General features: G+C 45.0%; 20 non-coding genes across 20 annotated transcripts; all 20 read right to left on the reverse strand.

The window, feature by feature from the left end:
* Positions 1-570: 570 nt before the first annotated feature.
* Positions 571-761, reverse strand: LOC141185345 (U2 spliceosomal RNA). The gene has a single exon (XR_012260016.1). It is a non-coding gene; the product is annotated as a U2 spliceosomal RNA (small nuclear RNA).
* Positions 762-1,881: 1,120 nt separating this feature from the next.
* On the reverse strand, positions 1,882-2,072 carry LOC141190803 (U2 spliceosomal RNA). Its single transcript, XR_012264816.1, has one exon. It is a non-coding gene; the product is annotated as a U2 spliceosomal RNA (small nuclear RNA).
* A 1,120-nt stretch (positions 2,073-3,192) lies between these two features.
* On the reverse strand, positions 3,193-3,383 carry LOC141190804 (U2 spliceosomal RNA). The gene has a single exon (XR_012264817.1). It is a non-coding gene; the product is annotated as a U2 spliceosomal RNA (small nuclear RNA).
* A 1,121-nt stretch (positions 3,384-4,504) lies between these two features.
* Positions 4,505-4,695, reverse strand: LOC141190805 (U2 spliceosomal RNA). Its single transcript, XR_012264818.1, has one exon. It is a non-coding gene; the product is annotated as a U2 spliceosomal RNA (small nuclear RNA).
* A 1,113-nt stretch (positions 4,696-5,808) lies between these two features.
* LOC141185346 (U2 spliceosomal RNA) lies at positions 5,809-5,999 on the reverse strand. Its single transcript, XR_012260017.1, has one exon. It is a non-coding gene; the product is annotated as a U2 spliceosomal RNA (small nuclear RNA).
* Positions 6,000-7,119: 1,120 nt separating this feature from the next.
* On the reverse strand, positions 7,120-7,310 carry LOC141190806 (U2 spliceosomal RNA). The gene has a single exon (XR_012264819.1). It is a non-coding gene; the product is annotated as a U2 spliceosomal RNA (small nuclear RNA).
* A 1,121-nt stretch (positions 7,311-8,431) lies between these two features.
* LOC141190807 (U2 spliceosomal RNA) lies at positions 8,432-8,622 on the reverse strand. Its single transcript, XR_012264820.1, has one exon. It is a non-coding gene; the product is annotated as a U2 spliceosomal RNA (small nuclear RNA).
* A 1,121-nt stretch (positions 8,623-9,743) lies between these two features.
* Positions 9,744-9,934, reverse strand: LOC141190808 (U2 spliceosomal RNA). The gene has a single exon (XR_012264821.1). It is a non-coding gene; the product is annotated as a U2 spliceosomal RNA (small nuclear RNA).
* Positions 9,935-11,055: 1,121 nt separating this feature from the next.
* On the reverse strand, positions 11,056-11,246 carry LOC141190809 (U2 spliceosomal RNA). Its single transcript, XR_012264822.1, has one exon. It is a non-coding gene; the product is annotated as a U2 spliceosomal RNA (small nuclear RNA).
* Positions 11,247-12,365: 1,119 nt separating this feature from the next.
* Positions 12,366-12,556, reverse strand: LOC141190810 (U2 spliceosomal RNA). Its single transcript, XR_012264823.1, has one exon. It is a non-coding gene; the product is annotated as a U2 spliceosomal RNA (small nuclear RNA).
* A 1,119-nt stretch (positions 12,557-13,675) lies between these two features.
* On the reverse strand, positions 13,676-13,866 carry LOC141190811 (U2 spliceosomal RNA). The gene has a single exon (XR_012264824.1). It is a non-coding gene; the product is annotated as a U2 spliceosomal RNA (small nuclear RNA).
* A 1,124-nt stretch (positions 13,867-14,990) lies between these two features.
* On the reverse strand, positions 14,991-15,181 carry LOC141190813 (U2 spliceosomal RNA). The gene has a single exon (XR_012264826.1). It is a non-coding gene; the product is annotated as a U2 spliceosomal RNA (small nuclear RNA).
* Positions 15,182-16,303: 1,122 nt separating this feature from the next.
* LOC141190814 (U2 spliceosomal RNA) lies at positions 16,304-16,494 on the reverse strand. The gene has a single exon (XR_012264827.1). It is a non-coding gene; the product is annotated as a U2 spliceosomal RNA (small nuclear RNA).
* Positions 16,495-17,618: 1,124 nt separating this feature from the next.
* Positions 17,619-17,809, reverse strand: LOC141190815 (U2 spliceosomal RNA). Its single transcript, XR_012264828.1, has one exon. It is a non-coding gene; the product is annotated as a U2 spliceosomal RNA (small nuclear RNA).
* A 1,122-nt stretch (positions 17,810-18,931) lies between these two features.
* LOC141190816 (U2 spliceosomal RNA) lies at positions 18,932-19,122 on the reverse strand. Its single transcript, XR_012264829.1, has one exon. It is a non-coding gene; the product is annotated as a U2 spliceosomal RNA (small nuclear RNA).
* Positions 19,123-20,245: 1,123 nt separating this feature from the next.
* LOC141190817 (U2 spliceosomal RNA) lies at positions 20,246-20,436 on the reverse strand. The gene has a single exon (XR_012264830.1). It is a non-coding gene; the product is annotated as a U2 spliceosomal RNA (small nuclear RNA).
* Positions 20,437-21,557: 1,121 nt separating this feature from the next.
* LOC141190818 (U2 spliceosomal RNA) lies at positions 21,558-21,748 on the reverse strand. The gene has a single exon (XR_012264831.1). It is a non-coding gene; the product is annotated as a U2 spliceosomal RNA (small nuclear RNA).
* A 1,120-nt stretch (positions 21,749-22,868) lies between these two features.
* LOC141190819 (U2 spliceosomal RNA) lies at positions 22,869-23,059 on the reverse strand. Its single transcript, XR_012264832.1, has one exon. It is a non-coding gene; the product is annotated as a U2 spliceosomal RNA (small nuclear RNA).
* A 1,116-nt stretch (positions 23,060-24,175) lies between these two features.
* Positions 24,176-24,366, reverse strand: LOC141190820 (U2 spliceosomal RNA). The gene has a single exon (XR_012264833.1). It is a non-coding gene; the product is annotated as a U2 spliceosomal RNA (small nuclear RNA).
* Positions 24,367-25,488: 1,122 nt separating this feature from the next.
* LOC141190821 (U2 spliceosomal RNA) lies at positions 25,489-25,679 on the reverse strand. The gene has a single exon (XR_012264834.1). It is a non-coding gene; the product is annotated as a U2 spliceosomal RNA (small nuclear RNA).
* Between the last annotated feature and the right edge of the window lie 197 nt (positions 25,680-25,876).

Consider the following 25,876-nt stretch of genomic DNA (forward strand, 5'->3'; position numbering starts at 1 on the left):
CAAACTTTTTGGGTTGGTTTCTCTTTTATAGTCTGCAGGCATTAAATGAAAGAAGTCAGTGTTCCAGCAGAGGGAGACAACGTTTCAGAAAAGGCATTGTAGCAAACCAAAAAAGAAATTTTAAGCGCAGCAGAGTAACCAGCTCACATACCTGTTAGCTCAGGTGAGTTTAAAAGGCTGCTGTTGATAACAAGGGCATTTGCTAAATAGATGGTGTGTGTGCAACAATATACTGAAAGGTCAATTATATTGTGCAGCTTATCTCACCACCTGTAGTTATTTAGGTGAAAGCTCCAAAATGCTTGCCTAATATGTCTGTTTATCCAAAAGGAAGTATAGAGGGAGAGCTAGATAGATAGCATTGCATTACATTACATGGCAATGCAATGCACAGTTGCTGAAGTTGAACCAAAATGAGCTTGTCATCTGGCTTCTGCAACTTTTAACATGAAAAATCCAATGAGGAGAAGAAAAGCAAAGCCAAAGAGTCCATCCCAAAATCCGACAAACAAGCAAAATGAACAAAAAGCATTGAATTCAATTCTTTCTGATTTAGAAACTGCATTAAAGAAGGGGTGCACCGGTCCTGGAGATACTGCAATACCAGGTCAATGCGTGGAGTGGACAGAGCAAGCTCTTTTTCCATCTCCCTGTTCTAAAAATCCATTTAATATATGGTCCCCAGATAGGGGACGTATCAGATATTAAACTGATTAGAACAGATACTACACTTGATCTTAGCCAAAAGGCCGAGAAGCGATAACCAGAATTGGTTTCCGACTACGGTGCCACCCAAGGATTCTGAAAAGTCCATTTGTGGAGATGGCCACCTGGACTCCCGTTAAGAAGACATGCTGTCAACCTCTAGATCCCTCACATGCCTGCACTTTTCGGCTTGCTGCTGCTGCAATCCACGCGTTTTAGATCTGCATAACTCCACCTCTTTTAGCACAGTACCCTCAACCCCCGGCTGTTCCCACCCGCCTCAACACCGTTGGAAGGGAGGAGAACCAATTAAGGCGGGGGGGGGGTGGAACGAGCAGCTGTCTACCCTTAGCAGGAGGGTTGCTGATTAATTACCTCTCCTGCTGCTGCTGCTGCTGGCTGTCCAGCAGCAGACTGAAGGTGGCTGCTGCTGTGCGCAGGTATATAAAGGCTCAGAGCCTATTATGACACGCACAGCCAGCGTTCCATTGCCACATTCCGTCTACTGCAGGCGGGATACCTGGATGGCTGAATGTCACTGAGAAGCTCACAGAGACCGCCATAAGCAACAGTTTAAAAGAATGCCACAGACTAATCAACCAAACTTTTTGGGTTGGTTTCTCTTTTATAGTCTGCAGGCATTAAATGAAAGAAGTCAGTGTTCCAGCAGAGGGAGACAACGTTTCAGAAAAGGCATTGTAGCAAACCAAAAAAGAAATTTTAAGCGCAGCAGAGTAACCAGCTCACATACCTGTTAGCTCAGGTGAGTTTAAAAGGCTGCTGTTGATAACAAGGGCATTTGCTAAATAGATGGTGTGTGTGCAACAATATACTGAAAGGTCAATTATATTGTGCAGCTTATCTCACCACCTGTAGTTATTTAGGTGAAAGCTCCAAAATGCTTGCCTAATATGTCTGTTTATCCAAAAGGAAGTATAGAGGGAGAGCTAGATAGATAGCATTGCATTACATTACATTACATGGCAATGCAATGCACAGTTGCTGAAGTTGAACCAAAATGAGCTTGTCATCTGGCTTCTGCAACTTTTAACATGAAAAATCCAATGAGGAGAAGAAAAGCAAAGCCAAAGAGTCCATCCCAAAATCCGACAAACAAGCAAAATGAACAAAAAGCATTGAATTCAATTCTTTCTGATTTTAGAAACTGCATTAAAGAAGGGGTGCACCGGTCCTGGAGATACTGCAATACCAGGTCAATGCGTGGAGTGGACAGAGCAAGCTCTTTTTCCATCTCCCTGTTCTAAAAATCCATTTAATATATGGTCCCCAGATAGGGGACGTATCAGATATTAAACTGATAAGAACAGATACTACACTTGATCTTAGCCAAAAGGCCGAGAAGCGATAACCAGAATTGGTTTCCGACTACGGTGCCACCCAAGGATTCTGAAAAGTCCATTTGTGGAGATGGCCACCTGGACTCCCGTTAAGAAGACATGCTGTCAACCTCTAGATCCCTCACATGCCTGCACTTTTCGGCTTGCTGCTGCTGCAATCCACGCGTTTTAGATCTGCATAACTCCACCTCTTTTAGCACAGTACCCTCAACCCCCGGCTGTTCCCACCCACCTCAACACCGTTGGAAGGGAGGAGAACCAATTAAGGCGGGGGGGGGGTGGAACGAGCAGCTGTCTACCCTTAGCAGGAGGGTTGCTGATTAATTACCTCTCCTGCTGCTGCTGCTGCTGGCTGTCCAGCAGCAGACTGAAGGTGGCTGCTGCTGTGCGCAGGTATATAAAGGCTCAGAGCCTATTATGACACGCGCAGCCAGCGTTCCATTGCCACATTCCGTCTACTGCAGGCGGGATACCTGGATGGCTGAATGTCACTGAGAAGCTCACAGAGACCGCCATAAGCAACAGTTTAAAAGAATGCCACAGACTAATCAACCAAACTTTTTGGGTTGGTTTCTCTTTTATAGTCTGCAGGCATTAAATGAAAGAAGTCAGTGTTCCAGCAGAGGGAGACAACGTTTCAGAAAAGGCATTGTAGCAAACCAAAAAAGAAATTTTAAGCGCAGCAGAGTAACCAGCTCACATACCTGTTAGCTCAGGTGAGTTTAAAAGGCTGCTGTTGATAACAAGGGCATTTGCTAAATAGATGGTGTGTGTGCAACAATATACTGAAAGGTCAATTATATTGTGCAGCTTATCTCACCACCTGTAGTTATTTAGGTGAAAGCTCCAAAATGCTTGCCTAATATGTCTGTTTATCCAAAAGGAAGTATAGAGGGAGAGCTAGATAGATAGCATTGCATTACATTACATTACATGGCAATGCAATGCACAGTTGCTGAAGTTGAACCAAAATGAGCTTGTCATCTGGCTTCTGCAACTTTTAACATGAAAAATCCAATGAGGAGAAGAAAAGCAAAGCCAAAGAGTCCATCCCAAAATCCGACAAACAAGCAAAATGAACAAAAAGCATTGAATTCAATTCTTTCTGATTTTAGAAACTGCATTAAAGAAGGGGTGCACCGGTCCTGGAGATACTGCAATACCAGGTCAATGCGTGGAGTGGACAGAGCAAGCTCTTTTTCCATCTCCCTGTTCTAAAAATCCATTTAATATATGGTCCCCAGATAGGGGACGTATCAGATATTAAACTGATAAGAACAGATACTACACTTGATCTTAGCCAAAAGGCCGAGAAGCGATAACCAGAATTGGTTTCCGACTACGGTGCCACCCAAGGATTCTGAAAAGTCCATTTGTGGAGATGGCCACCTGGACTCCCGTTAAGAAGACATGCTGTCAACCTCTAGATCCCTCACATGCCTGCACTTTTCGGCTTGCTGCTGCTGCAATCCACGCGTTTTAGATCTGCATAACTCCACCTCTTTTAGCACAGTACCCTCAACCCCCGGCTGTTCCCACCCGCCTCAACACCGTTGGAAGGGAGGAGAACCAATTAAGGCGGGGGGGGGGGTGGAACGAGCAGCTGTCTACCCTTAGCAGGAGGGTTGCTGATTAATTACCTCTCCTGCTGCTGCTGCTGCTGGCTGTCCAGCAGCAGACTGAAGGTGGCTGCTGCTGTGCGCAGGTATATAAAGGCTCAGAGCCTATTATGACACGTGCAGCCAGCGTTCCATTGCCACATTCCGTCTACTGCAGGCGGGATACCTGGGTGGCTGAATGTCACTGAGAAGCTCACAGAGACCGCCATAAGCAACAGTTTAAAAGAATGCCACAGACTAATCAACCAAACTTTTTGGGTTGGTTTCTCTTTTATAGTCTGCAGGCATTAAATGAAAGAAGTCAGTGTTCCAGCAGAGGGAGACAACGTTTCAGAAAAGGCATTGTAGCAAACCAAAAAAGAAATTTTAAGCGCAGCAGAGTAACCAGCTCACATACCTGTTAGCTCAGGTGAGTTTAAAAGGCTGCTGTTGATAACAAGGGCATTTGCTAAATAGATGGTGTGTGTGCAACAATATACTGAAAGGTCAATTATATTGTGCAGCTTATCTCACCACCTGTAGTTATTTAGGTGAAAGCTCCAAAATGCTTGCCTAATATGTCTGTTTATCCAAAAGGAAGTATAGAGGGAGAGCTAGATAGATAGCATTGCATTACATTACATTACATGGCAATGCAATGCACAGTTGCTGAAGTTGAACCAAAATGAGCTTGTCATCTGGCTTCTGCAACTTTTAACATGAAAAATCCAATGAGGAGAAGAAAAGCAAAGCCAAAGAGTCCATCCCAAAATCCGACAAACAAGCAAAATGAACAAAAAGCATTGAATTCAATTCTTTCTGATTTTAGAAACTGCATTAAAGAAGGGGTGCACCGGTCCTGGAGATACTGCAATACCAGGTCAATGCGTGGAGTGGACAGAGCAAGCTCTTTTTCCATCTCCCTGTTCTAAAAATCCATTTAATATATGGTCCCCAGATAGGGGACGTATCAGATATTAAACTGATAAGAACAGATACTACACTTGATCTTAGCCAAAAGGCCGAGAAGCGATAACCAGGATTGGTTTCCGACTACGGTGCCACCCAAGGATTCTGAAAAGTCCATTTGTGGAGATGGCCACCTGGACTCCCGTTAAGAAGACATGCTGTCAACCTCTAGATCCCTCACATGCCTGCACTTTTCGGCTTGCTGCTGCTGCAATCCACGCGTTTTAGATCTGCATAACTCCACCTCTTTTAGCACAGTACCCTCAACCCCCGGCTGTTCCCACCCGCCTCAACACCGTTGGAAGGGAGGAGAACCAATTAAGGCGGGGGGGGGGGGTGGAACGAGCAGCTGTCTACCCTTAGCAGGAGGGTTGCTGATTAATTACCTCTCCTGCTGCTGCTGCTGGCTGTCCAGCAGCAGACTGAAGGTGGCTGCTGCTGTGCGCAGGTATATAAAGGCTCAGAGCCTATTATGACACGCGCAGCCAGCGTTCCATTGCCACATTCCGTCTACTGCAGGCGGGATACCTGGATGGCTGAATGTCACTGAGAAGCTCACAGAGACCGCCATAAGCAACAGTTTAAAAGAATGCCACAGACTAATCAACCAAACTTTTTGGGTTGGTTTCTCTTTTATAGTCTGCAGGCATTAAATGAAAGAAGTCAGTGTTCCAGCAGAGGGAGACAACGTTTCAGAAAAGGCATTGTAGCAAACCAAAAAAGAAATTTTAAGCGCAGCAGAGTAACCAGCTCACATACCTGTTAGCTCAGGTGAGTTTAAAAGGCTGCTGTTGATAACAAGGGCATTTGCTAAATAGATGGTGTGTGTGCAACAATATACTGAAAGGTCAATTATATTGTGCAGCTTATCTCACCACCTGTAGTTATTTAGGTGAAAGCTCCAAAATGCTTGCCTAATATGTCTGTTTATCCAAAAGGAAGTATAGAGGGAGAGCTAGATAGATAGCATTGCATTACATTACATGGCAATGCAATGCACAGTTGCTGAAGTTGAACCAAAATGAGCTTGTCATCTGGCTTCTGCAACTTTTAACATGAAAAATCCAATGAGGAGAAGAAAAGCAAAGCCAAAGAGTCCATCCCAAAATCCGACAAACAAGCAAAATGAACAAAAAGCATTGAATTCAATTCTTTCTGATTTAGAAACTGCATTAAAGAAGGGGTGCACCGGTCCTGGAGATACTGCAATACCAGGTCAATGCGTGGAGTGGACAGAGCAAGCTCTTTTTCCATCTCCCTGTTCTAAAAATCCATTTAATATATGGTCCCCAGATAGGGGACGTATCAGATATTAAACTGATTAGAACAGATACTACACTTGATCTTAGCCAAAAGGCCGAGAAGCGATAACCAGAATTGGTTTCCGACTACGGTGCCACCCAAGGATTCTGAAAAGTCCATTTGTGGAGATGGCCACCTGGACTCCCGTTAAGAAGACATGCTGTCAACCTCTAGATCCCTCACATGCCTGCACTTTTCGGCTTGCTGCTGCTGCAATCCACGCGTTTTAGATCTGCATAACTCCACCTCTTTTAGCACAGTACCCTCAACCCCCGGCTGTTCCCACCCGCCTCAACACCGTTGGAAGGGAGGAGAACCAATTAAGGCGGGGGGGGGGTGCAACGAGCAGCTGTCTACCCTTAGCAGGAGGGTTGCTGATTAATTACCTCTCCTGCTGCTGCTGCTGCTGGCTGTCCAGCAGCAGACTGAAGGTGGCTGCTGCTGTGCGCAGGTATATAAAGGCTCAGAGCCTATTATGACACGCACAGCCAGCGTTCCATTGCCACATTCCGTCTACTGCAGGCGGGATACCTGGATGGCTGAATGTCACTGAGAAGCTCACAGAGACCGCCATAAGCAACAGTTTAAAAGAATGCCACAGACTAATCAACCAAACTTTTTGGGTTGGTTTCTCTTTTATAGTCTGCAGGCATTAAATGAAAGAAGTCAGTGTTCCAGCAGAGGGAGACAACGTTTCAGAAAAGGCATTGTAGCAAACCAAAAAAGAAATTTTAAGCGCAGCAGAGTAACCAGCTCACATACCTGTTAGCTCAGGTGAGTTTAAAAGGCTGCTGTTGATAACAAGGGCATTTGCTAAATAGATGGTGTGTGTGCAACAATATACTGAAAGGTCAATTATATTGTGCAGCTTATCTCACCACCTGTAGTTATTTAGGTGAAAGCTCCAAAATGCTTGCCTAATATGTCTGTTTATCCAAAAGGAAGTATAGAGGGAGAGCTAGATAGATAGCATTGCATTACATTACATTACATGGCAATGCAATGCACAGTTGCTGAAGTTGAACCAAAATGAGCTTGTCATCTGGCTTCTGCAACTTTTAACATGAAAAATCCAATGAGGAGAAGAAAAGCAAAGCCAAAGAGTCCATCCCAAAATCCGACAAACAAGCAAAATGAACAAAAAGCATTGAATTCAATTCTTTCTGATTTTAGAAACTGCATTAAAGAAGGGGTGCACCGGTCCTGGAGATACTGCAATACCAGGTCAATGCGTGGAGTGGACAGAGCAAGCTCTTTTTCCATCTCCCTGTTCTAAAAATCCATTTAATATATGGTCCCCAGATAGGGGACGTATCAGATATTAAACTGATAAGAACAGATACTACACTTGATCTTAGCCAAAAGGCCGAGAAGCGATAACCAGAATTGGTTTCCGACTACGGTGCCACCCAAGGATTCTGAAAAGTCCATTTGTGGAGATGGCCACCTGGACTCCCGTTAAGAAGACATGCTGTCAACCTCTAGATCCCTCACATGCCTGCACTTTTCGGCTTGCTGCTGCTGCAATCCACGCGTTTTAGATCTGCATAACTCCACCTCTTTTAGCACAGTACCCTCAACCCCCGGCTGTTCCCACCCACCTCAACACCGTTGGAAGGGAGGAGAACCAATTAAGGCGGGGGGGGGGGTGGAACGAGCAGCTGTCTACCCTTAGCAGGAGGGTTGCTGATTAATTACCTCTCCTGCTGCTGCTGCTGCTGGCTGTCCAGCAGCAGACTGAAGGTGGCTGCTGCTGTGCGCAGGTATATAAAGGCTCAGAGCCTATTATGACACGCGCAGCCAGCGTTCCATTGCCACATTCCGTCTACTGCAGGCGGGATACCTGGATGGCTGAATGTCACTGAGAAGCTCACAGAGACCGCCATAAGCAACAGTTTAAAAGAATGCCACAGACTAATCAACCAAACTTTTTGGGTTGGTTTCTCTTTTATAGTCTGCAGGCATTAAATGAAAGAAGTCAGTGTTCCAGCAGAGGGAGACAACGTTTCAGAAAAGGCATTGTAGCAAACCAAAAAAGAAATTTTAAGCGCAGCAGAGTAACCAGCTCACATACCTGTTAGCTCAGGTGAGTTTAAAAGGCTGCTGTTGATAACAAGGGCATTTGCTAAATAGATGGTGTGTGTGCAACAATATACTGAAAGGTCAATTATATTGTGCAGCTTATCTCACCACCTGTAGTTATTTAGGTGAAAGCTCCAAAATGCTTGCCTAATATGTCTGTTTATCCAAAAGGAAGTATAGAGGGAGAGCTAGATAGATAGCATTGCATTACATTACATTACATGGCAATGCAATGCACAGTTGCTGAAGTTGAACCAAAATGAGCTTGTCATCTGGCTTCTGCAACTTTTAACATGAAAAATCCAATGAGGAGAAGAAAAGCAAAGCCAAAGAGTCCATCCCAAAATCCGACAAACAAGCAAAATGAACAAAAAGCATTGAATTCAATTCTTTCTGATTTTAGAAACTGCATTAAAGAAGGGGTGCACCGGTCCTGGAGATACTGCAATACCAGGTCAATGCGTGGAGTGGACAGAGCAAGCTCTTTTTCCATCTCCCTGTTCTAAAAATCCATTTAATATATGGTCCCCAGATAGGGGACGTATCAGATATTAAACTGATAAGAACAGATACTACACTTGATCTTAGCCAAAAGGCCGAGAAGCGATAACCAGAATTGGTTTCCGACTACGGTGCCACCCAAGGATTCTGAAAAGTCCATTTGTGGAGATGGCCACCTGGACTCCCGTTAAGAAGACATGCTGTCAACCTCTAGATCCCTCACATGCCTGCACTTTTCGGCTTGCTGCTGCTGCAATCCACGCGTTTTAGATCTGCATAACTCCACCTCTTTTAGCACAGTACCCTCAACCCCCGGCTGTTCCCACCCACCTCAACACCGTTGGAAGGGAGGAGAACCAATTAAGGCGGGGGGGGGGGTGGAACGAGCAGCTGTCTACCCTTAGCAGGAGGGTTGCTGATTAATTACCTCTCCTGCTGCTGCTGCTGCTGGCTGTCCAGCAGCAGACTGAAGGTGGCTGCTGCTGTGCGCAGGTATATAAAGGCTCAGAGCCTATTATGACACGCGCAGCCAGCGTTCCATTGCCACATTCCGTCTACTGCAGGCGGGATACCTGGATGGCTGAATGTCACTGAGAAGCTCACAGAGACCGCCATAAGCAACAGTTTAAAAGAATGCCACAGACTAATCAACCAAACTTTTTGGGTTGGTTTCTCTTTTATAGTCTGCAGGCATTAAATGAAAGAAGTCAGTGTTCCAGCAGAGGGAGACAACGTTTCAGAAAAGGCATTGTAGCAAACCAAAAAAGAAATTTTAAGCGCAGCAGAGTAACCAGCTCACATACCTGTTAGCTCAGGTGAGTTTAAAAGGCTGCTGTTGATAACAAGGGCATTTGCTAAATAGATGGTGTGTGTGCAACAATATACTGAAAGGTCAATTATATTGTGCAGCTTATCTCACCACCTGTAGTTATTTAGGTGAAAGCTCCAAAATGCTTGCCTAATATGTCTGTTTATCCAAAAGGAAGTATAGAGGGAGAGCTAGATAGATAGCATTGCATTACATTACATTACATGGCAATGCAATGCACAGTTGCTGAAGTTGAACCAAAATGAGCTTGTCATCTGGCTTCTGCAACTTTTAACATGAAAAATCCAATGAGGAGAAGAAAAGCAAAGCCAAAGAGTCCATCCCAAAATCCGACAAACAAGCAAAATGAACAAAAAGCATTGAATTCAATTCTTTCTGATTTTAGAAACTGCATTAAAGAAGGGGTGCACCGGTCCTGGAGATACTGCAATACCAGGTCAATGCGTGGAGTGGACAGAGCAAGCTCTTTTTCCATCTCCCTGTTCTAAAAATCCATTTAATATATGGTCCCCAGATAGGGGACGTATCAGATATTAAACTGATAAGAACAGATACTACACTTGATCTTAGCCAAAAGGCCGAGAAGCGATAACCAGAATTGGTTTCCGACTACGGTGCCACCCAAGGATTCTGAAAAGTCCATTTGTGGAGATGGCCACCTGGACTCCCGTTAAGAAGACATGCTGTCAACCTCTAGATCCCTCACATGCCTGCACTTTTCGGCTTGCTGCTGCTGCAATCCACGCGTTTTAGATCTGCATAACTCCACCTCTTTTAGCACAGTACCCTCAACCCCCGGCTGTTCCCACCCGCCTCAACACCGTTGGAAGGGAGGAGAACCAATTAAGGCGGGGGGGGGGGTGGAACGAGCAGCTGTCTACCCTTAGCAGGAGGGTTGCTGATTAATTACCTCTCCTGCTGCTGCTGCTGCTGGCTGTCCAGCAGCAGACTGAAGGTGGCTGCTGCTGTGCGCAGGTATATAAAGGCTCAGAGCCTATTATGACACGTGCAGCCAGCGTTCCATTGCCACATTCCGTCTACTGCAGGCGGGATACCTGGATGGCTGAATGTCACTGAGAAGCTCACAGAGACCGCCATAAGCAACAGTTTAAAAGAATGCCACAGACTAATCAACCAAACTTTTTGGGTTGGTTTCTCTTTTATAGTCTGCAGGCATTAAATGAAAGAAGTCAGTGTTCCAGCAGAGGGAGACAACGTTTCAGAAAAGGCATTGTAGCAAACCAAAAAAGAAATTTTAAGCGCAGCAGAGTAACCAGCTCACATACCTGTTAGCTCAGGTGAGTTTAAAAGGCTGCTGTTGATAACAAGGGCATTTGCTAAATAGATGGTGTGTGTGCAACAATATACTGAAAGGTCAATTATATTGTGCAGCTTATCTCACCACCTGTAGTTATTTAGGTGAAAGCTCCAAAATGCTTGCCTAATATGTCTGTTTATCCAAAAGGAAGTATAGAGGGAGAGCTAGATAGATAGCATTGCATTACATTACATTACATGGCAATGCAATGCACAGTTGCTGAAGTTGAACCAAAATGAGCTTGTCATCTGGCTTCTGCAACTTTTAACATGAAAAATCCAATGAGGAGAAGAAAAGCAAAGCCAAAGAGTCCATCCCAAAATCCGACAAACAAGCAAAATGAACAAAAAGCATTGAATTCAATTCTTTCTGATTTTAGAAACTGCATTAAAGAAGGGGTGCACCGGTCCTGGAGATACTGCAATACCAGGTCAATGCGTGGAGTGGACAGAGCAAGCTCTTTTTCCATCTCCCTGTTCTAAAAATCCATTTAATATATGGTCCCCAGATAGGGGACGTATCAGATATTAAACTGATAAGAACAGATACTACACTTGATCTTAGCCAAAAGGCCGAGAAGCGATAACCAGGATTGGTTTCCGACTACGGTGCCACCCAAGGATTCTGAAAAGTCCATTTGTGGAGATGGCCACCTGGACTCCCGTTAAGAAGACATGCTGTCAACCTCTAGATCCCTCACATGCCTGCACTTTTCGGCTTGCTGCTGCTGCAATCCACGCGTTTTAGATCTGCATAACTCCACCTCTTTTAGCACAGTACCCTCAACCCCCGGCTGTTCCCACCCGCCTCAACACCGTTGGAAGGGAGGAGAACCAATTAAGGCGGGGGGGGGGGGTGGAACGAGCAGCTGTCTACCCTTAGCAGGAGGGTTGCTGATTAATTACCTCTCCTGCTGCTGCTGCTGGCTGTCCAGCAGCAGACTGAAGGTGGCTGCTGCTGTGCGCAGGTATATAAAGGCTCAGAGCCTATTATGACACGCGCAGCCAGCGTTCCATTGCCACATTCCGTCTACTGCAGGCGGGATACCTGGATGGCTGAATGTCACTGAGAAGCTCACAGAGACCGCCATAAGCAACAGTTTAAAAGAATGCCACAGACTAATCAACCAAACTTTTTGGGTTGGTTTCTCTTTTATAGTCTGCAGGCATTAAATGAAAGAAGTCAGTGTTCCAGCAGAGGGAGACAACGTTTCAGAAAAGGCATTGTAGCAAACCAAAAAAGAAATTTTAAGCGCAGCAGAGTAACCAGCTCACATACCTGTTAGCTCAGGTGAGTTTAAAAGGCTGCTGTTGATAACAAGGGCATTTGCTAAATAGATGGTGTGTGTGCAACAATATACTGAAAGGTCAATTATATTGTGCAGCTTATCTCACCACCTGTAGTTATTTAGGTGAAAGCTCCAAAATGCTTGCCTAATATGTCTGTTTATCCAAAAGGAAGTATAGAGGGAGAGCTAGATAGATAGCATTGCATTACATTACATTACATGGCAATGCAATGCACAGTTGCTGAAGTTGAACCAAAATGAGCTTGTCATCTGGCTTCTGCAACTTTTAACATGAAAAATCCAATGAGGAGAAGAAAAGCAAAGCCAAAGAGTCCATCCCAAAATCCGACAAACAAGCAAAATGAACAAAAAGCATTGAATTCAATTCTTTCTGATTTTAGAAACTGCATTAAAGAAGGGGTGCACCGGTCCTGGAGATACTGCAATACCAGGTCAATGCGTGGAGTGGACAGAGCAAGCTCTTTTTCCATCTCCCTGTTCTAAAAATCCATTTAATATATGGTCCCCAGATAGGGGACGTATCAGATATTAAACTGATAAGAACAGATACTACACTTGATCTTAGCCAAAAGGCCGAGAAGCGATAACCAGGATTGGTTTCCGACTACGGTGCCACCCAAGGATTCTGAAAAGTCCATTTGTGGAGATGGCCACCTGGACTCCCGTTAAGAAGACATGCTGTCAACCTCTAGATCCCTCACATGCCTGCACTTTTCGGCTTGCTGCTGCTGCAATCCACGCGTTTTAGATCTGCATAACTCCACCTCTTTTAGCACAGTACCCTCAACCCCCGGCTGTTCCCACCCGCCTCAACACCGTTGGAAGGGAGGAGAACCAATTAAGGCGGGGGGGGGGGGTGGAACGAGCAGCTGTCTACCCTTAGCAGGAGGGTTGCTGATTAATTACCTCTCCTGCTGCTGCTGCTGGCTGTCCAGCAGCAGACTGAAGGTGGCTGCTGCTGTGCGCAGGTATATAAAGGCTCAGAGCCTATTATGACACGCGCAGCCAGCGTTCCATTGCCACATTCCGTCTACTGCAGGCGGGATACCTGGATGGCTGAATGTCACTGAGAAGCTCACAGAGACCGCCATAAGCAACAGTTTAAAAGAATGCCACAGACTAATCAACCAAACTTTTTGGGTTGGTTTCTCTTTTATAGTCTGCAGGCATTAAATGAAAGAAGTCAGTGTTCCAGCAGAGGGAGACAACGTTTCAGAAAAGGCATTGTAGCAAACCAAAAAAGAAATTTTAAGCGCAGCAGAGTAACCAGCTCACATACCTGTTAGCTCAGGTGAGTTTAAAAGGCTGCTGTTGATAACAAGGGCATTTGCTAAATAGATGGTGTGTGTGCAACAATATACTGAAAGGTCAATTATATTGTGCAGCTTATCTCACCACCTGTAGTTATTTAGGTGAAAGCTCCAAAATGCTTGCCTAATATGTCTGTTTATCCAAAAGGAAGTATAGAGGGAGAGCTAGATAGATAGCATTGCATTACATTACATTACATGGCAATGCAATGCACAGTTGCTGAAGTTGAACCAAAATGAGCTTGTCATCTGGCTTCTGCAACTTTTAACATGAAAAATCCAATGAGGAGAAGAAAAGCAAAGCCAAAGAGTCCATCCCAAAATCCGACAAACAAGCAAAATGAACAAAAAGCATTGAATTCAATTCTTTCTGATTTTAGAAACTGCATTAAAGAAGGGGTGCACCGGTCCTGGAGATACTGCAATACCAGGTCAATGCGTGGAGTGGACAGAGCAAGCTCTTTTTCCATCTCCCTGTTCTAAAAATCCATTTAATATATGGTCCCCAGATAGGGGACGTATCAGATATTAAACTGATAAGAACAGATACTACACTTGATCTTAGCCAAAAGGCCGAGAAGCGATAACCAGAATTGGTTTCCGACTACGGTGCCACCCAAGGATTCTGAAAAGTCCATTTGTGGAGATGGCCACCTGGACTCCCGTTAAGAAGACATGCTGTCAACCTCTAGATCCCTCACATGCCTGCACTTTTCGGCTTGCTGCTGCTGCAATCCACGCGTTTTAGATCTGCATAACTCCACCTCTTTTAGCACAGTACCCTCAACCCCCGGCTGTTCCCACCCGCCTCAACACCGTTGGAAGGGAGGAGAACCAATTAAGGCGGGGGGGGGGGGGGTGGAACGAGCAGCTGTCTACCCTTAGCAGGAGGGTTGCTGATTAATTACCTCTCCTGCTGCTGCTGCTGCTGGCTGTCCAGCAGCAGACTGAAGGTGGCTGCTGCTGTGCGCAGGTATATAAAGGCTCAGAGCCTATTATGACACGCGCAGCCAGCGTTCCATTGCCACATTCCGTCTACTGCAGGCGGGATACCTGGATGGCTGAATGTCACTGAGAAGCTCACAGAGACCGCCATAAGCAACAGTTTAAAAGAATGCCACAGACTAATCAACCAAACTTTTTGGGTTGGTTTCTCTTTTATAGTCTGCAGGCATTAAATGAAAGAAGTCAGTGTTCCAGCAGAGGGAGACAACGTTTCAGAAAAGGCATTGTAGCAAACCAAAAAAGAAATTTTAAGCGCAGCAGAGTAACCAGCTCACATACCTGTTAGCTCAGGTGAGTTTAAAAGGCTGCTGTTGATAACAAGGGCATTTGCTAAATAGATGGTGTGTGTGCAACAATATACTGAAAGGTCAATTATATTGTGCAGCTTATCTCACCACCTGTAGTTATTTAGGTGAAAGCTCCAAAATGCTTGCCTAATATGTCTGTTTATCCAAAAGGAAGTATAGAGGGAGAGCTAGATAGATAGCATTGCATTACATTACATTACATGGCAATGCAATGCACAGTTGCTGAAGTTGAACCAAAATGAGCTTGTCATCTGGCTTCTGCAACTTTTAACATGAAAAATCCAATGAGGAGAAGAAAAGCAAAGCCAAAGAGTCCATCCCAAAATCCGACAAACAAGCAAAATGAACAAAAAGCATTGAATTCAATTCTTTCTGATTTTAGAAACTGCATTAAAGAAGGGGTGCACCGGTCCTGGAGATACTGCAATACCAGGTCAATGCGTGGAGTGGACAGAGCAAGCTCTTTTTCCATCTCCCTGTTCTAAAAATCCATTTAATATATGGTCCCCAGATAGGGGACGTATCAGATATTAAACTGATAAGAACAGATACTACACTTGATCTTAGCCAAAAGGCCGAGAAGCGATAACCAGAATTGGTTTCCGACTACGGTGCCACCCAAGGATTCTGAAAAGTCCATTTGTGGAGATGGCCACCTGGACTCCCGTTAAGAAGACATGCTGTCAACCTCTAGATCCCTCACATGCCTGCACTTTTCGGCTTGCTGCTGCTGCAATCCACGCGTTTTAGATCTGCATAACTCCACCTCTTTTAGCACAGTACCCTCAACCCCCGGCTGTCCCCACCCGCCTCAACACCGTTGGAAGGGAGGAGAACCAATTAAGGCGGGGGGGGGGGGTGGAACGAGCAGCTGTCTACCCTTAGCAGGAGGGTTGCTGATTAATTACCTCTCCTGCTGCTGCTGCTGCTGGCTGTCCAGCAGCAGACTGAAGGTGGCTGCTGCTGTGCGCAGGTATATAAAGGCTCAGAGCCTATTATGACACGTGCAGCCAGCGTTCCATTGCCACATTCCGTCTACTGCAGGCGGGATACCTGGATGGCTGAATGTCACTGAGAAGCTCACAGAGACCGCCATAAGCAACAGTTTAAAAGAATGCCACAGACTAATCAACCAAACTTTTTGGGTTGGTTTCTCTTTTATAGTCTGCAGGCATTAAATGAAAGAAGTCAGTGTTCCAGCAGAGGGAGACAACGTTTCAGAAAAGGCATTGTAGCAAACCAAAAAAGAAATTTTAAGCGCAGCAGAGTAACCAGCTCACATACCTGTTAGCTCAGGTGAGTTTAAAAGGCTGCTGTTGATAACAAGGGCATTTGCTAAATAGATGGTGTGTGTGCAACAATATACTGAAAGGTCAATTATATTGTGCAGCTTATCTCACCACCTGTAGTTATTTAGGTGAAAGCTCCAAAATGCTTGCCTAATATGTCTGTTTATCCAAAAGGAAGTATAGAGGGAGAGCTAGATAGATAGCATTGCATTACATTACATTACATGGCAATGCAATGCACAGTTGCTGAAGTTGAACCAAAATGAGCTTGTCATCTGGCTTCTGCAACTTTTAACATGAAAAATCCAATGAGGAGAAGAAAAGCAAAGCCAAAGAGTCCATCCCAAAATCCGACAAACAAGCAAAATGAACAAAAAGCATTGAATTCAATTCTTTCTGATTTTAGAAACTGCATTAAAGAAGGGGTGCACCGGTCCTGGAGATACTGCAATACCAGGTCAATGCGTGGAGTGGACAGAGCAAGCTCTTTTTCCATCTCCCTGTTCTAAAAATCCATTTAATATATGGTCCCCAGATAGGGGACGTATCAGATATTAAACTGATAAGAACAGATACTACACTTGATCTTAGCCAAAAGGCCGAGAAGCGATAACCAGAATTGGTTTCCGACTACGGTGCCACCCAAGGATTCTGAAAAGTCCATTTGTGGAGATGGCCACCTGGACTCCCGTTAAGAAGACATGCTGTCAACCTCTAGATCCCTCACATGCCTGCACTTTTCGGCTTGCTGCTGCTGCAATCCACGCGTTTTAGATCTGCATAACTCCACCTCTTTTAGCACAGTACCCTCAACCCCCGGCTGTTCCCACCCGCCTCAACACCGTTGGAAGGGAGGAGAACCAATTAAGGCGGGGGGGGGGGGGGTGGAACGAGCAGCTGTCTACCCTTAGCAGGAGGGTTGCTGATTAATTACCTCTCCTGCTGCTGCTGCTGCTGGCTGTCCAGCAGCAGACTGAAGGTGGCTGCTGCTGTGCGCAGGTATATAAAGGCTCAGAGCCTATTATGACACGCGCAGCCAGCGTTCCATTGCCACATTCCGTCTACTGCAGGCGGGATACCTGGATGGCTGAATGTCACTGAGAAGCTCACAGAGACCGCCATAAGCAACAGTTTAAAAGAATGCCACAGACTAATCAACCAAACTTTTTGGGTTGGTTTCTCTTTTATAGTCTGCAGGCATTAAATGAAAGAAGTCAGTGTTCCAGCAGAGGGAGACAACGTTTCAGAAAAGGCATTGTAGCAAACCAAAAAAGAAATTTTAAGCGCAGCAGAGTAACCAGCTCACATACCTGTTAGCTCAGGTGAGTTTAAAAGGCTGCTGTTGATAACAAGGGCATTTGCTAAATAGATGGTGTGTGTGCAACAATATACTGAAAGGTCAATTATATTGTGCAGCTTATCTCACCACCTGTAGTTATTTAGGTGAAAGCTCCAAAATGCTTGCCTAATATGTCTGTTTATCCAAAAGGAAGTATAGAGGGAGAGCTAGATAGATAGCATTGCATTACATTACATTACATGGCAATGCAATGCACAGTTGCTGAAGTTGAACCAAAATGAGCTTGTCATCTGGCTTCTGCAACTTTTAACATGAAAAATCCAATGAGGAGAAGAAAAGCAAAGCCAAAGAGTCCATCCCAAAATCCGACAAACAAGCAAAATGAACAAAAAGCATTGAATTCAATTCTTTCTGATTTTAGAAACTGCATTAAAGAAGGGGTGCACCGGTCCTGGAGATACTGCAATACCAGGTCAATGCGTGGAGTGGACAGAGCAAGCTCTTTTTCCATCTCCCTGTTCTAAAAATCCATTTAATATATGGTCCCCAGATAGGGGACGTATCAGATATTAAACTGATAAGAACAGATACTACACTTGATCTTAGCCAAAAGGCCGAGAAGCGATAACCAGAATTGGTTTCCGACTACGGTGCCACCCAAGGATTCTGAAAAGTCCATTTGTGGAGATGGCCACCTGGACTCCCGTTAAGAAGACATGCTGTCAACCTCTAGATCCCTCACATGCCTGCACTTTTCGGCTTGCTGCTGCTGCAATCCACGCGTTTTAGATCTGCATAACTCCACCTCTTTTAGCACAGTACCCTCAACCCCCGGCTGTCCCCACCCGCCTCAACACCGTTGGAAGGGAGGAGAACCAATTAAGGCGGGGGGGGGGGGTGGAACGAGCAGCTGTCTACCCTTAGCAGGAGGGTTGCTGATTAATTACCTCTCCTGCTGCTGCTGCTGCTGGCTGTCCAGCAGCAGACTGAAGGTGGCTGCTGCTGTGCGCAGGTATATAAAGGCTCAGAGCCTATTATGACACGCGCAGCCAGCGTTCCATTGCCACATTCCGTCTACTGCAGGCGGGATACCTGGATGGCTGAATGTCACTGAGAAGCTCACAGAGACCGCCATAAGCAACAGTTTAAAAGAATGCCACAGACTAATCAACCAAACTTTTTGGGTTGGTTTCTCTTTTATAGTCTGCAGGCATTAAATGAAAGAAGTCAGTGTTCCAGCAGAGGGAGACAACGTTTCAGAAAAGGCATTGTAGCAAACCAAAAAAGAAATTTTAAGCGCAGCAGAGTAACCAGCTCACATACCTGTTAGCTCAGGTGAGTTTAAAAGGCTGCTGTTGATAACAAGGGCATTTGCTAAATAGATGGTGTGTGTGCAACAATATACTGAAAGGTCAATTATATTGTGCAGCTTATCTCACCACCTGTAGTTATTTAGGTGAAAGCTCCAAAATGCTTGCCTAATATGTCTGTTTATCCAAAAGGAAGTATAGAGGGAGAGCTAGATAGATAGCATTGCATTACATTACATTACATGGCAATGCAATGCACAATTGCTGAAGTTGAACCAAAATGAGCTTGTCATCTGGCTTCTGCAACTTTTAACATGAAAAATCCAATGAGGAGAAGAAAAGCAAAGCCAAAGAGTCCATCCCAAAATCCGACAAACAAGCAAAATGAACAAAAAGCATTGAATTCAATTCTTTCTGATTTTAGAAACTGCATTAAAGAAGGGGTGCACCGGTCCTGGAGATACTGCAATACCAGGTCAATGCGTGGAGTGGACAGAGCAAGCTCTTTTTCCATCTCCCTGTTCTAAAAATCCATTTAATATATGGTCCCCAGATAGGGGACGTATCAGATATTAAACTGATAAGAACAGATACTACACTTGATCTTAGCCAAAAGGCCGAGAAGCGATAACCAGAATTGGTTTCCGACTACGGTGCCACCCAAGGATTCTGAAAAGTCCATTTGTGGAGATGGCCACCTGGACTCCCGTTAAGAAGACATGCTGTCAACCTCTAGATCCCTCACATGCCTGCACTTTTCGGCTTGCTGCTGCTGCAATCCACGCGTTTTAGATCTGCATAACTCCACCTCTTTTAGCACAGTACCCTCAACCCCCGGCTGTTCCCACCCGCCTCAACACCGTTGGAAGGGAGGAGAACCAATTAAGGCGGGGGGGGGGGGGTGGAACGAGCAGCTGTCTACCCTTAGCAGGAGGGTTGCTGATTAATTACCTCTCCTGCTGCTGCTGCTGCTGGCTGTCCAGCAGCAGACTGAAGGTGGCTGCTGCTGTGCGCAGGTATATAAAGGCTCAGAGCCTATTATGACACGCGCAGCCAGCGTTCCATTGCCACATTCCGTCTACTGCAGGTGGGATACCTGGATGGCTGAATGTCACTGAGAAGCTCACAGAGACCGCCATAAGCAACAGTTTAAAAGAATGCCACAGACTAATCAACCAAACTTTTTGGGTTGGTTTCTCTTTTATAGTCTGCAGGCATTAAATGAAAGAAGTCAGTGTTCCAGCAGAGGGAGACAACGTTTCAGAAAAGGCATTGTAGCAAACCAAAAAAGAAATTTTAAGCGCAGCAGAGTAACCAGCTCACATACCTGTTAGCTCAGGTGAGTTTAAAAGGCTGCTGTTGATAACAAGGGCATTTGCTAAATAGATGGTGTGTGTGCAACAATATACTGAAAGGTCAATTATATTGTGCAGCTTATCTCACCACCTGTAGTTATTTAGGTGAAAGCTCCAAAATGCTTGCCTAATATGTCTGTTTATCCAAAAGGAAGTATAGAGGGAGAGCTAGATAGATAGCATTGCATTACATTACATTACATGGCAATGCAATGCACAGTTGCTGAAGTTGAACCAAAATGAGCTTGTCATCTGGCTTCTGCAACTTTTAACATGAAAAATCCAATGAGGAGAAGAAAAGCAAAGCCAAAGAGTCCATCCCAAAATCCGACAAACAAGCAAAATGAACAAAAAGCATTGAATTCAATTCTTTCTGATTTTAGAAACTGCATTAAAGAAGGGGTGCACCGGTCCTGGAGATACTGCAATACCAGGTCAATGCGTGGAGTGGACAGAGCAAGCTCTTTTTCCATCTCCCTGTTCTAAAAATCCATTTAATATATGGTCCCCAGATAGGGGACGTATCAGATATTAAACTGATAAGAACAGATACTACACTTGATCTTAGCCAAAAGGCCGAGAAGCGATAACCAGAATTGGTTTCCGACTACGGTGCCACCCAAGGATTCTGAAAAGTCCATTTGTGGAGATGGCCACCTGGACTCCCGTTAAGAAGACATGCTGTCAACCTCTAGATCCCTCACATGCCTGCACTTTTCGGCTTGCTGCTGCTGCAATCCACGCGTTTTAGATCTGCATAACTCCACCTCTTTTAGCACAGTACCCTCAACCCCCGGCTGTTCCCACCCGCCTCAACACCGTTGGAAGGGAGGAGAACCAATTAAGGCGGGGGGGGGGGTGGAACGAGCAGCTGTCTACCCTTAGCAGGAGGGTTGCTGATTAATTACCTCTCCTGCTGCTGCTGCTGCTGGCTGTCCAGCAGCAGACTGAAGGTGGCTGCTGCTGTGCGCAGGTATATAAAGGCTCAGAGCCTATTATGACACGCGCAGCCAGCGTTCCATTGCCACATTCCGTCTACTGCAGGCGGGATACCTGGATGGCTGAATGTCACTGAGAAGCTCACAGAGACCGCCATAAGCAACAGTTTAAAAGAATGCCACAGACTAATCAACCAAACTTTTTGGGTTGGTTTCTCTTTTATAGTCTGCAGGCATTAAATGAAAGAAGTCAGTGTTCCAGCAGAGGGAGACAACGTTTCAGAAAAGGCATTGTAGCAAACCAAAAAAGAAATTTTAAGCGCAGCAGAGTAACCAGCTCACATACCTGTTAGCTCAGGTGAGTTTAAAAGGCTGCTGTTGATAACAAGGGCATTTGCTAAATAGATGGTGTGTGTGCAACAATATACTGAAAGGTCAATTATATTGTGCAGCTTATCTCACCACCTGTAGTTATTTAGGTGAAAGCTCCAAAATGCTTGCCTAATATGTCTGTTTATCCAAAAGGAAGTATAGAGGGAGAGCTAGATAGATAGCATTGCATTACATTACATTACATGGCAATGCAATGCACAGTTGCTGAAGTTGAACCAAAATGAGCTTGTCATCTGGCTTCTGCAACTTTTAACATGAAAAATCCAATGAGGAGAAGAAAAGCAAAGCCAAAGAGTCCATCCCAAAATCCGACAAACAAGCAAAATGAACAAAAAGCATTGAATTCAATTCTTTCTGATTTTAGAAACTGCATTAAAGAAGGGGTGCACCGGTCCTGGAGATACTGCAATACCAGGTCAATGCGTGGAGTGGACAGAGCAAGCTCTTTTTCCATCTCCCTGTTCTAAAAATCCATTTAATATATGGTCCCCAGATAGGGGACGTATCAGATATTAAACTGATAAGAACAGATACTACACTTGATCTTAGCCAAAAGGCCGAGAAGCGATAACCAGAATTGGTTTCCGACTACGGTGCCACCCAAGGATTCTGAAAAGTCCATTTGTGGAGATGGCCACCTGGACTCCCGTTAAGAAGACATGCTGTCAACCTCTAGATCCCTCACATGCCTGCACTTTTCGGCTTGCTGCTGCTGCAATCCACGCGTTTTAGATCTGCATAACACCACCTCTTTTAGCACAGTACCCTCAACCCCCGGCTGTTCCCACCCGCCTCAACACCGTTGGAAGGGAGGAGAACCAATTAAGGCGGGGGGGGGGTGGAACGAGCAGCTGTCTACCCTTAGCAGGAGGGTTGCTGATTAATTACCTCTCCTGCTGCTGCTGCTGCTGGCTGTCCAGCAGCAGACTGAAGGTGGCTGCTGCTGTGCGCAGGTATATAAAGGCTCAGAGCCTATTATGACACGCGCAGCCAGCGTTCCATTGCCACATTCCGTCTACTGCAGGCGGGATACCTGGATGGCTGAATGTCACTGAGAAGCTCACAGAGACCGCCATAAGGAACAGTTTAAAAGAATGCCACAGACTAATCAACCAAACTTTTTGGGTTGGTTTCTCTTTTATAGTCTGCAGGCATTAAATGAAAGAAGTCAGTGTTCCAGCAGAGGGAGACAACGTTTCAGAAAAGGCATTGTAGCAAACCAAAAAAGAAATTTTAAGCGCAGCAGAGTAACCAGCTCACATACCTGTTAGCTCAGGTGAGTTTAAAAGGCTGCTGTTGATAACAAGGGCATTTGCTAAATAGATGGTGTGTGTGCAACAATATACTGAAAGGTCAATTATATTGTGCAGCTTATCTCACCACCTGTAGTTATTTAGGTGAAAGCTCCAAAATGCTTGCCTAATATGTCTGTTTATCCAAAAGGAAGTATAGAGGGAGAGCTAGATAGATAGCATTGCATTACATTACATTACATGGCAATGCAATGCACAGTTGCTGAAGTTGAACCAAAATGAGCTTGTCATCTGGCTTCTGCAACTTTTAACATGAAAAATCCAATGAGGAGAAGAAAAGCAAAGCCAAAGAGTCCATCCCAAAATCCGACAAACAAACAAAATGAACAAAAAGCATTGAATTCAATTCTTTCTGATTTTAGAAACTGCATTAAAGAAGGGGTGCACCGGTCCTGGAGATACTGCAATACCAGGTCAATGCGTGGAGTGGACAGAGCAAGCTCTTTTTCCATCTCCCTGTTCTAAAAATCCATTTAATATATGGTCCCCAGATAGGGGACGTATCAGATATTAAACTGATAAGAACAGATACTACACTTGATCTTAGCCAAAAGGCCGAGAAGCGATAACCAGAATTGGTTTCCGACTACGGTGCCACCCAAGGATTCTGAAAAGTCCATTTGTGGAGATGGCCACCTGGACTCCCGTTAAGAAGACATGCTGTCAACCTCTAGATCCCTCACATGCCTCCACTTTTCGGCTTGCTGCTGCTGCAATCCACGCGTTTTAGATCTGCATAACTCCACCTCTTTTAGCACAGTACCCTCAACCCCCGGCTGTTCCCACCCGCCTCAACACCGTTGGAAGGGAGGAGAACCAATTAAGGCGGGGGGGGGTGGAACGAGCAGCTGTCTACCCTTAGCAGGAGGGTTGCTGATTAATTACCTCTCCTGCTGCTGCTGCTGGCTGTCCAGCAGCAGACTGAAGGTGGCTGCTGCTGTGCGCAGGTATATAAAGGCTCAGAGCCTATTATGACACGCGCAGCCAGCGTTCCATTGCCACATTCCGTCTACTGCAGGCGGGATACCTGGATGGCTGAATGTCACTGAGAAGCTCACAGAGACCGCCATAAGCAACAGTTTAAAAGAATGCCACAGACTAATCAACCAAACTTTTTGGGTTGGTTTCTCTTTTATAGTCTGCAGGCATTAAATGAAAGAAGTCAGTGTTCCAGCAGAGGGAGACAACGTTTCAGAAAAGGCATTGTAGCAAACCAAAAAAGAAATTTTAAGCGCAGCAGAGTAACCAGCTCACATACCTGTTAGCTCAGGTGAGTTTAAAAGGCTGCTGTTGATAACAAGGGCATTTGCTAAATAGATGGTGTGTGTGCAACAATATACTGAAAGGTCAATTATATTGTGCAGCTTATCTCACCACCTGTAATTATTTAGGTGAAAGCTCCAAAATGCTTGCCTAATATGTCTGTTTATCCAAAAGGAAGTATAGAGGGAGAGCTAGATAGATAGCATTGCATTACATTACATTACATGGCAATGCAATGCACAGTTGCTGAAGTTGAACCAAAATGAGCTTGTCATCTGGCTTCTGCAACTTTTAACATGAAAAATCCAATGAGGAGAAGAAAAGCAAAGCCAAAGAGTCCATCCCAAAATCCAACAAACAAGCAAAATGAACAAAAAGCATTGAATTCAATTCTTTCTGATTTTAGAAACTGCATTAAAGAAGGGGTGCACCGGTCCTGGAGATACTGCAATACCAGGTCAATGCGTGGAGTGGACAGAGCAAGCTCTTTTTCCATCTCCCTGTTCTAAAAATCCATTTAATATATGGTCCCCAGATAGGGGACGTATCAGATATTAAACTGATAAGAACAGATACTACACTTGATCTTAGCCAAAAGGCCGAGAAGCGATAACCAGAATTGGTTTCCGACTACGGTGCCACCCAAGGATTCTGAAAAGTCCATTTGTGGAGATGGCCACCTGGACTCCCGTTAAGAAGACATGCTGTCAACCTCTAGATCCCTCACATGCCTGCACTTTTCGGCTTGCTGCTGCTGCAATCCACGCGTTTTAGATCTGCATAACTCCACCTCTTTTAGCACAGTACCCTCAACCCCCGGCTGTTCCCACCCGCCTCAACACCGTTGGAAGGGAGGAGAACCAATTAAGGCGGGGGGGGGGGGTGGAACGAGCAGCTGTCTACCCTTAGCAGGAGGGTTGCTGATTAATTACCTCTCCTGCTGCTGCTGCTGCTGGCTGTCCAGCAGCAGACTGAAGGTGGCTGCTGCTGTGCGCAGGTATATAAAGGCTCAGAGCCTATTATGACACGCGCAGCCAGCGTTCCATTGCCACATTCCGTCTACTGCAGGCGGGACACCTGGATGGCTGAATGTCACTGAGAAGCTCACAGAGACCGCCATAAGCAACAGTTTAAAAGAATGCCACAGACTAATCAACCAAACTTTTTGGGTTGGTTTCTCTTTTATAGTCTGCAGGCATTAAATGAAAGAAGTCAGTGTTCCAGCAGAGGGAGACAACGTTTCAGAAAAGGCATTGTAGCAAACCAAAAAAGAAATTTTAAGCGCAGCAGAGTAACCAGCTCACATACCTGTTAGCTCAGGTGAGTTTAAAAGGCTGCTGTTGATAACAAGGGCATTTGCTAAATAGATGGTGTGTGTGCAACAATATACTGAAAGGTCAATTATATTGTGCAGCTTATCTCACCACCTGTAGTTATTTAGGTGAAAGCTCCAAAATGCTTGCCTAATATGTCTGTTTATCCAAAAGGAAGTATAGAGGGAGAGCTAGATAGATAGCATTGCATTACATTACATTACATGGCAATGCAATGCACAGTTGCTGAAGTTGAACCAAAATGAGCTTGTCATCTGGCTTCTGCAACTTTTAACATGAAAAATCCAATGAGGAGAAGAAAAGCAAAGCCAAAGAGTCCATCCCAAAATCCGACAAACAAGCAAAATGAACAAAAAGCATTGAATTCAATTCTTTCTGATTTTAGAAACTGCATTAAAGAAGGGGTGCACCGGTCCTGGAGATACTGCAATACCAGGTCAATGCGTGGAGTGGACAGAGCAAGCTCTTTTTCCATCTCCCTGTTCTAAAAATCCATTTAATATATGGTCCCCAGATAGGGGACGTATCAGATATTAAACTGATAAGAACAGATACTACACTTGATCTTAGCCAAAAGGCCGAGAAGCGATAACCAGAATTGGTTTCCGACTACGGTGCCACCCAAGGATTCTGAAAAGTCCATTTGTGGAGATGGCCACCTGGACTCCCGTTAAGAAGACATGCTGTCAACCTCTAGATCCCTCACATGCCTGCACTTTTCGGCTTGCTGCTGTTGCAATCAACGCGTTTTAGATCTGCATAACTCCACCTCTTTTAGCACAGTACC

Source organism: Phyllobates terribilis, unplaced genomic scaffold (assembly GCF_046119375.1).
Source record: "Phyllobates terribilis strain yellow unplaced genomic scaffold, ASM4611937v1 Scaffold_40__1_contigs__length_11209783, whole genome shotgun sequence".
Lineage (NCBI taxonomy): Eukaryota > Metazoa > Chordata > Amphibia > Anura > Dendrobatidae > Phyllobates > Phyllobates terribilis.